Below are 10874 nucleotides of genomic sequence, written 5' to 3' on the forward strand. Positions count from 1 at the left end.
GCTCTTGCTTGAGTTGGATAAATGAATAGAATGGGAAATTATTTTAGTTCAGGAGATGGCTCATTGGCTCTACAAGGTCAAGGCAAAGCTTTCTATGGTTGACTGGAATTCCAACCGTGATCTGTCATTGATTGGTGAAGAGATATACAAGGCCCAGTGATGAACTAACAGTCTCCTTAATTTAAGTGAGTAGCTCTAATTCAGATGAAGTGCTACTTAAATTTGTAACCATATCCCTGATTTCATCAGTTTAATGGTGTTTTTTTTTTTCTTTTGTTGTTGATTTTGTTTCAAGGAACAGATAAAGATTCAAGGACGGGCAGGGGAAAACAGCTGGAGAAGAAAGAGGATAAGGCACCTGGAAGACGATAATGGATGAAAGTGCTCTCTCTTTGTTTCCATTTTTAATAAGACAGACACATTATGTAAAATTTAAGATGTGAGAACTGGACATAGATGTAGGGAAAGCAGCCTCCAAGAGGCACTTGTGGTTTTTGATGCTGCTGCTGGCAACGTCTCCTCTAACTACTGACCAGCTCCTCTAATGATCATTCCCAAATGCTTGCAGTAGCCTAAGAGAGGGCAGAGACAATGCTGAAATTATTGCACCTGCCTTAGCATTTCGGTACTAAAGCTAAAGCAAACCAAACACCGTCATAGAAGAGCTGAAAGGCAATGCAGACCCGGTTGAGGTGTTTGCAGTCACCACCACGAGGCTACAAGACTAAGCCAATTTTTCTTTATTTTTTCTCATTTTTTTCATTGCCAGCAACTGCCATAACTCCCGAACAAGTTCACAAATGAAAATATGACTAACATTTAAGAAAAATAATAATGTAAGACCAGGCCATGCAGTATTTGATAAATAGCTGTAATAAATTATTTCCCATCACTTATTCTAAAGTCAAATTTGATTGTGCATCTTATATTTTTACTTGGCAATGCTCTTACCAATGTTCTCTTCCTCTTCCCCTCTGACATCCCCCATTGCCAATTTGGTAGCGAATTGTAATATCAAAACTTACAGAGTAGGACACTGCATTTAAAAGGAGCCGCTAGAGATGGGCAAACTCCAGTGAGTACTTTCAAATAAAGTCACATTATCCTCTATTTACAGAAGCATAGCGTTAGTATGTAGAGTGAAGATTGCAACCAATGTCCAAAAATAGTCATGTTGGGGCAACTATCTTTTTGAGAAAAACATTGAAGTCATTTGAAATGACAACATGCAACATAATAAATAATCGAATAGTTCATGACTAATGTTCTTGTCGTCTTTCTTGATTTTAGCTGCTGTAAGGGTATTATATTAGTCCTAACACGACACAGCACAATAACCGGTGATGCAGTAGTAATAATTTTTATTAAATATTCATTACTTATAAATAAACCAAGTAGAAGATATGCAGCCTGTCTATTATTTTAAAATGTGAATGGCTAAATATATATTTTGAGGTTTTAGAAGTTTTATTTCTTTTGAAAATTTTTTTGTTTGGTTCATTCTTAATGGTCACATAATTGAACTATTTATACCATTTATACAGGGTAATAATTCAGTACATGCCTAAAAAGTGTTGTGATCAAGATAGGAAAATTAGCAATTCTCTCATCTTAATCATTTATCATATCTTTGTGTTGGGGAGCTTCCAAAGATTTAATGTTTCCTTCAGAGTTGTTTCCAAATCAATATCAAACTACAATAATATTTCAATTTTCCAATCACATATATGAAAAAGTTTGAAAATGTATTTCAAAGTTAATATGAAAAAAGTCAATGTAAACATAAATATATTCAACTAAAGGAGAACGAAGCAGAGGGATTTCCACCCTATAAAATATATATGATAGGACACACAGATTTCAATATGCCATTTTCCCCAAATCCATCTTTATTGTAGTGAGGACCCCATAGAATCGAAAGAAATCTATAGATGCATGTGCAAATAACTTTGTAAATATAATAAAAAAGCTCACACATTAAGATCAATGTATTTTTCCTGTTTTATTCAATTATATTTACACTTCCTTTTGAAACACCACCATTCACTATTACTGTAACTCACCCACTTAGTGTACAGAGGTCCATATATTTCATAAATGCAAAGATAGTTTTTGGCACAGGGGTCTTTTGTGAGACTGATACTCCAACCAAGTACCATTCATGGATGTAACCTAGAACCCATGCTCAGATGTAGCCCATGGCAGCTCAGTGTCCAAGTGGGTTCCCTAGTAATGGGAACAGGGGTTCTCTCTGACATGAACTCAGTGGCTGGTTCTTGGATCACCTCCCCCTGAGAGGGGAGCAGCCTTACCAGGCCACAGAGGAAGACAATGCAGCCAGTCCTGATGAGACCTGATAGACTAGGGTCAGATGGAATGGGAGGAGGGCCTCCCCGTCAGTGAACTTGGGGAGAGGCATGGGAAGAGATGAGGGAGGGGTTGGGATTTAGAGGGGATGAGGGAGGGGGCTATAGAGGGGATATAAAGTGAGTAAACTCTAATTTATAAAAATATAAATACATTTTCAAAAAGTGAAAAAAAGAATTCAAATAAGGTTCATATATTTTAATTGGCAGAAAATCCATTTTTTTCTACCAACCGTATTTATTGATTGAAGAAACCAAGTTGCGTCTCCAATAGCATTTCTCACAGCCTGCAATCTGCTAATTGCATGTTGTATCATTTCTCATCTCTCTCTGCCTTTTGGTTTTCTTATAAACTGCTAATTTAAATGAATGCTGCTAGGACTAAAGCAAGTTTTCTTTATTTCTTTAGCAAGGCTATTTTCTAGACTCTTCCACTTAGAAGCATGTAATGTCCCATTACATCTCTCTTTGATCCACTATTAGCCATGAGTGGAACAGTCTATAGTCACACACAGATTAGAACAGTGATAGTTCTAATAGTGTAATAGTACCTCACCATTAGTGGAATACTACTTCATCCTCTGTTTAATCATCCATAGTGTAGTTTGTCTAGAAGAGGCATCACGAATGCTTCATTGCCTTAGCTAACATAAATATGGTAAGTAGAAAGCTCATCCTCCTGGATATGAAGACTTATTTTGAAAATTAGTAACTAACAGTTTGATATTGATGTAAACACATGTGGACAACGCGATGAAATGAAAGAAGGGTCCTCAAAGTAAATGCCTATTAAACTTAAATTCTAATAGCATATAGTGAAGAGGGTAATTATTAACAATAAAGAGACATCTTCTGTTCCATGATATTTCCATGTTTAATATATTTGACGTATCCTCTTTAAGATTTGGATTTTTAATTTCAATGTTACATTTACAAAATCAGTGTTTTTATATCATTTCCATACTTTCCATTCATTTCATTCCATATTATATCTGTGTAATAGTCCGACGTGCTAAGTGCATTTCCAAGCACTGGTGAGAAAACAGATATCAGAGAGGACAGTTCTACTATGTCCTCTCAACTATGGAAAGCATCAATTATGGAGAGCATCTGCTAGTGAATACAGTATATGAAGCTATCCGTACATAGGGACACCCCAGAGATGTCCATGCTACCAGACTATAAAACTAAATGGGTGCTGATTATTATTGGAACAAATTTTCAAAAGTGGAATTTTGCCTTATGGCAAAAAAAAAAAAAAAAAAAAAAAAAAAAAAGATCTGGCCTTAATTTCCACAACTGTCTGAAGTTCCAGTCTTAGGGAGTCCAATGCCATCTTCTGTCCTCTGTGGACACCAGGCACATATGTGGCACATAGATACACTTGTTGGCAAAACACAAATACATGTAAAAATAAAATAAAATAAAACTTAGAAGCTACTTGCTAAGACTGATTTGGACAAACCCATGTGTGATGCCTAAAATATTTCTCCTTAATGAAAACGTGGTCCTCAAACTAAATATCTTACTTGCTTTAAAAACAAGATCCTTTGTGATTGACACTGTTCTCTAAATATTCAGGTGTTTTTTTTTTTTTTTTTTAACTGAGTGCCCGCGGTGTGCCAAACATTGTTATAGGCCATGAAAATATTAAATTTTCATGGCACTCATAAGAGCAATAGAAAGTATACAAATGCATAAAGAGTAATGTGCCTGGTTCTTCTGAGATTATATCTTTGAAAGGATCTGTTGTAGAGTGGTGGAGAGGTGCTATTTTAGGAAGACTGTCAAAGGAAGACCTTTGGGCATGAACAAAGCTTGAGTAGAGACGTGAGGGGAGGGAAGACTCAATGCATAGCAAAAGAGAATTCTCTGTATTTGTTATTAATATATTCAACATAGGTCAACACTTTGTCAGTTTAAACACTAAAATAAAGGGCAACATGCAAGTACTGAAAAAAAAACAAACAGAAGTTTTAAAAATTCACCCTCTGCTAAGAGCATTTTTTTTCTACAGAAGAAAAATAAAAGCTAGATATAGACTTTACTAATTCTGCACAGTCTTCACCACTTCTGCTTTGTCAATTCTTTAAGCCTTGAGTCAGAGCAAAGTTGAGATTCCTTACAGATATACTCAATTTTCAGTCCTATATTATCCTTTTCTTTTTCGAGAGTACATTTTGCTTAGTGTTGGAGTTACCCTTAAAAACAAACAAACAAACAAACAAAAAAACCCAACTAGAGTCTTTATTCTGTATGCAGAACATTGTAACTGTTTTTATGAACATCTTTCCCATGAAATCTCTTTCTTTTCTATACAAAATCATAATGAATATTAGGTCTAGATGAGTATTAGCAGAAAGCACGTGGATTCTATTTTAAACACCTTTTAAAAAGCTAGAGTAAATGTATTTGAACATTTATGAGAACATGTAAGTTATAATGAGTGATTTATGGACTGGCTTCTATACTTTTCCAGGCGTCCCAAACTCTTTCTCTAACCACTCTGCCTGCCTGTGTTCTAGCATCGTAACTGCTACAGGAGCTCGCTGCATGTTCCCTGCAATAGTACCTACACACACGTTATTCTGAGTCACTCCGTGTTTCTGAGCTTCTAAAGGGCACTACTTGCACTAAAACTGAGCGTCTCCTATCCAACCAAGTATTTTTTGGTAGGTCATGTGGGCACATCAGACAGAGGTCTAATATCCAAAATAAACAAAGAACCTAAAAAAAATTAACATCAAAATTTCAAGTCATCCAATTTAAAAATGGGGTACAGAGCTAAACAGAGAATTCACAACAGAGGAATATCAAATGGCTGAGAGGCACTTAAAGAAATGTTCAATGTCTTAGTCATCAGAGAAATGAAAATAAAAAAGACTCTAATATTCCATCTTACACCAGATCAAAAACTGAGTGACAACACATGCTGGCAAAGATGTGGAGAAAGGGGAACACTTCTTCATTGCTGGTAGGAGTGAAACTTGTACAACCTCTCTGGAATTCAATTTGGTGCTTTCTCAGAAAACTGGGAACAGGGCTTCCTCAAGATCTAGCTATACCACTTCTAGGCATATATCCAAAATATGCTCAACCCTACTTCAAGGACATTTGCTCAACTATGTTCATAGCAGCTTTATCCATAATAGCCAGAACCTGGAAACAACCTAGCTGTCTCTCAACCGAAGAATGGATACAGAAATTGTAGTACATTTACACAATAGAATATTAGTCAACTATTAAAAACAAAGAAATCATGAAATCTGCAGACATATGGATGGAACTAGAAAATATCATCCTGAGTGAGGTAATTCAGACCCAGAAATATGCACATGGTATATACACACTTATAAGTGGATATTGGACCTATCATGCTTAGATAATCATTCTACAATCCACAGACCCAAAGAAGCTAAGTGAAAAAGAGGGTCCAAGGGAGGGTGCCAGAATGTCATTCAGAAGGGGAAATAGAATAGACTGTATGAAAAGAAGAAACTGGGCAGCCAATGGAATAGGGAGGGAAACAAATGTGGGGATCATATGTGGGGAGAACTGGGGTGGGAGGTGAGAGGGCTGGGAACAAGGAGAGAAACTGAGCGGGGACATCTTTTTGTCAAGCTGGAGGCCTTCTTCGAGGTAGGATCCTGGGAGGATATGGGCATGATTGTAGCTGAGACTCCTAATGGGGTCCTGGGGGGTGAAGCGGTGGGGGACTGGGGGTGGGCAACATGAAAACTGAAGTGACCACCTTCTAGCCAGGCAACACTAAGTAGAAGGCAGGGAACAACAATCTACAACCAAAACCTTTGATCAAAAAATTACCCTGCCAACAAGAAGTACAGGGATAAAGAGAGAACAAAGATTGAGGGATTGTCCAACCAATAATTGGCCCAACCTGAGACCCCATGGTAGATAGCCAGCCCCTGACACTATTAATGATGCTCTGCTATGCTTGCAGACTGGAGCCTAACAGTACTGTCCTCTGGGAGGCTTCAGCCAGCAGCTGAATGAACAGATGCTGGGACTTGAAGCCAAGCATGGGGCAGAGCTCAGGGAATCCTGTGGAAGTGTTAAGGAAAAGATGGAAGGATCAGGAGAGGACAGGAACCTCACAAAAAGACCAGCAGAGACAACTAACCTAGTCCAGTGGGGTCTTCCAGAGGCTGAGACGAACATACATGGTCTGGACCTGGGTCCCCGCACATATGTGGCTTATGGGCAGCTTGGTCTTCATATGGCATGCCTGGCAAGTGGAGGCTTGAGTACCCAGGGGAGAGGGGGTTTGTAATGTGGACTCTATTGCCTGCTTTTGGATCACTTCTCCTTGGCAGCACTGTCTTCCTGGCCTCAGGGGATGAAGATATGCTCAGTCCTGATGTGACTTGATGTGCTGGGGAGGGTTGATATGGGGGTAGGGAGGCTTTCCTTTTCTGGGGGAATGGGAGAAAAGAAAGGGAAAAGGAAAGGAGGGGAAGGGAAGGAAACTAGACGAAGAGAAGGGGGGCACCTATGGGATGTAGAGTAAATAAAATGAAATAAAAAAGAAAGGGCAACAAAGTTCTGATTTATAAAAATATGTCAAATATGCTAAAGAAAAGGTATAGAATGAATATTTAAGACATTTTGATTGCAACCTGTACAAAAATCATGAGGCTATTTGCCATTTTCCATCTGGATATTTATTCACTTTTTAGTTTATTAAGCCATCCTCTAACCAATAAGGACTTGTTAAGCATCTGATGTTATGATGAGCTCTTATCAAAGACATTTTCAAAGCATAAGCATTGGTAGATAATGTAGATCCCTAAGCTGCTGTGGTATAATTTGATGAGTACACTGTTAATTGTGTAGGCTCTTGGTTTAAGAAATTGGTGAGGAAGTGCTAAAACTTATTCTAAATTGAGCAAGGGAGAGCATCAGCAAAAGCATCCTGAAATCATTTTCCTTTGGCTTTCTGTACTTCTAGTGTTGCTAAATTAGGTCTCTTATCCCCGAATAGTAATTGTCCATGAGCACCACATAGATGATCATGCCTTTTCTTTAATTCTGTCATTAATTATAGCAAAACAATTGGAGTCATCACCTCCTCTGACCATTCCCAGAAATGCTCACCTCCTCCCCTCTATTAACCAGTGGTTTTTCCAGGAATAAGCAATGACATAATCTCTACTGCATAACAATAGTGTCAAACAAAGCGTTAGGCCATTCCTGGAACTACAGAATTCAGAGGGCAAAGATTTCACTTTACATGTGCTTGAAAAGCCTCAAATTATCTTTCAAAGCAGAGACATAGTCTCTGTAGAGGATGCTCTGACTTCCACAGAGAAGAAGTAGTCAACTGGTTTATAAGATGCTGCTGATTTCTGCAGCAATTTCCTTCAAAGGAGTAGATGAGCATCAATAAAAGCTCATTCATGCTGAACTTTTGGTAATCGACTCACAAGCAACTTTAATGTAATTTGTTTTTACATAAGGCAGGGTCATAAAACGCATCATTTTTCTTAGCAAGTTCATACTTGGAAGATTTATCATTAAGAGCTTTTATCCAAGGCCAGACACTTAAAAATAAAAATCTGAGCATTTCTTTCTCACTCTAGCAGAATCTTCCTGGTAAAGAACTGAAGTGCTTCAAACACCCTAGTAAATTGTATTTTCTCATTTGGAACATTGTAATAGATTTCTCTACAGAGTGATTTATCATACAACAATTAGGAACCCACGGGAATTAGATGACCATTTTAAATTTTATCAGCTTGTTTCAATAAACTGTTAATGTGACCCTAATGTTTGGGAAGCACTTTGATATAATCAGATTTTGGTTGTTCAATCTACTGACATTAATGGCTACCTCATTAATCATGGCATTCTCCCTGAGACCTTGGAAGCTGAGCTAAGTTCAGTGGACCAATTCTTAAAATAATAAAAACAGGCAATTTTCGTCAGGGAAATATTCTTACTTTAACTACAAAATGTATTTTGTTATTCAGTAGGCACTGGCAGGGGTAACTTAAACCCCGATAAAATTCACACAACAGTTAAGAAGTGCTTAGAAACAATTCCCAAATTAGTCAGTTAAGTCAATATCTGCTTTAATAATTATCTAATTGTGATTTTTATTATTTTAAAGTATAGATCTATGTGACAAGATTTAAAATCAGCCAGATGATGAATACATAATAAATGTCTGTCTCCCAAGCAATGGTAGGATCTGATAGTTTGTGCAAATCCTGCAGAGACAAAATGTGCCCCTTGAAGGAAGCAGAGTTACTGTGATTTATAAGTTTATGTAAAATCATGTGTAAATGTAGAGGTTGGTTTTTTTTTTCTTCTGGTTTGTTTTTTCATTTTGATGACAGATATCATCTGAATCTTTTAAATGTCAACAGAACTGAGAGAAACAGTAAATACTGTTTTTTATAGAAATTTCACTGAATTGCTGGCAAAGAATGACTGTGAAATATATGTCATGGTGGTTTATAAAGTTATGGTTTTATTTTATTAATGTTGCTTGTTAAATTTAATAGAATAGGTACCTAATGGAAGAAGTTTATTAAGCCTAGGGTGGTTAGCTGGAAAAAAAAAATCAAAAGTCCTCAAATCAGCCTGAGATGTTCTTTGCTTTAAAAAGATTATTTCCAGCGGCAAGGATATCTCATCATTCAATGTGTGGCTTGTTTTGGGGATATATATCATTTTCAAAGATTAAACTATAGTAAGCATAACCATAACATGGAGTGTAAAATACACAAACATAGGAATAAGACTTCCTTCTCCAAAAGAATATTTAAAAAATGTAACATGCCTTAATCACCAGTCAGATGTTTGGTTTACTCTTTAGTTATAATATATTATCTGAGTACGCATTCTAAGCAGAGAATGTTAATAGAACTCTGAGTCCGTTGCAAATATTCCATTGCAAAGAACTTCTGTTGACATGGAATTCATTGCATATAATGGTACAGATTCATCCATCCATTCATTAATACTTGTTGATTAGTTTCTGCTTATGAATGTTGTATAGTCTATAAGTTGTATTATAAAAAGAACTTGATAAGCTAATTTAATTAATAAACCTTATGGTTGGAAATAAATTGTGTGTATTTCACTTCATGTTTGGTATTCTAGGACTGTTTTTTAAATTAAATGTGTTCATAGGCTAACAAATCGTACAGAATTATGAAAATATAGGCAATTATAGTCTTCAATTGAAGACTCTGTTGTTTTAAGATAAATTATTTGTAGAGAAATATGTTTAGATGAAAGCAGAAATGAAGTTTAGTTGTTTTACAAACTGATAAAGAAGCATGGCTGCATTCGTTATGTGTCAGGTTACAACTGTTCACTGCTCTCTAAAAATGCTCTTCTTCCTATTTGAAAAATACGGAGATCATGGGAAAACACTGGGTAGGTCTCCTGCGGGAGGAACACAATTGACTGACAGGCCCAGCGTTGTCCCTGACAATATATAGTCACTGCTTGTCCAGGGCCACACTTTCCCCAAGTGGCTTCTAGTGAAGGTATAGTCAGGAATTACGGGAGTCCGGACTCCTCTGAAGGACAACTGGGCTGCAGGCCTCCACTGAATCCTCCAGAACTCCCTTAGGTTAAAGCTACAGGATAACACAATACTCTTTCTGCCCGAGCACCTTCCTCCCTCTTCTCCTCCCCAAGTTTCCTTCCAGCAAATTTCAGCTGTGGACTATACATCTTAGAGGACCACAACACACAAAACTTTGTTCACTGATCCTCACAAACTCATATGTGTGTGTGTGTCTGTGCTATACATACATATATTATGCATATACATTTACCAATATATATGTAGCACTATATATTAGTAAATATAATTTACTAATGTGTATATATATACATATATACTAACATACATATATATATATATATTAGTAAATAGTCCCCTATTTAAAAGATAATTCATTGTTCTCCGAATGATGCAATTCTAATTATGAATTTCTCTGCAAAAAGGTAGAGTAAGCACCTTCAATTTCTTCCTTGTTTGGGTTCTGCAAGCATGAGCTATTTTCAGGGGATGCACCTTACAACTATGATCAACCAGGGCTGACATTTATTACAATGCTTTAATTATGTGGTTTGGCTTCAAGTTAGATTGGTGACATGTAGGTATGCTGTACAACTATGTGCAATACTCAGCTGATAGCTTGGGATTCTACTTTAGATTATATAATGTAAGCAGTACAGATGAAGGCTTGTCATCACAGACCTTTACCTTCTATTCTGCTAATTGCTTTTAGATCACTCTCTCTGATTATTCCTTTTCTTTAATTAGTCCAGTGATTTTCAAATCTTTGATCATGCATTCTCCCATGCATAACATAATATCTACAAACAAAAAATAATATTTAAGGATATAGATATTCAACCTTTCAACCTCTCTTTCCTACTGTGGCTCCCAGAATTCAAACTTAAAGTTCGAAAGCTGCCATTCAGATTGTTTCGTTCTTTTGGATCTTTTAGACTTATTCCCCC

Source organism: Meriones unguiculatus, chromosome 6 (genome assembly GCF_030254825.1).
Source record: "Meriones unguiculatus strain TT.TT164.6M chromosome 6, Bangor_MerUng_6.1, whole genome shotgun sequence".
NCBI classification, from domain to species: Eukaryota; Metazoa; Chordata; class Mammalia; order Rodentia; family Muridae; genus Meriones; species Meriones unguiculatus.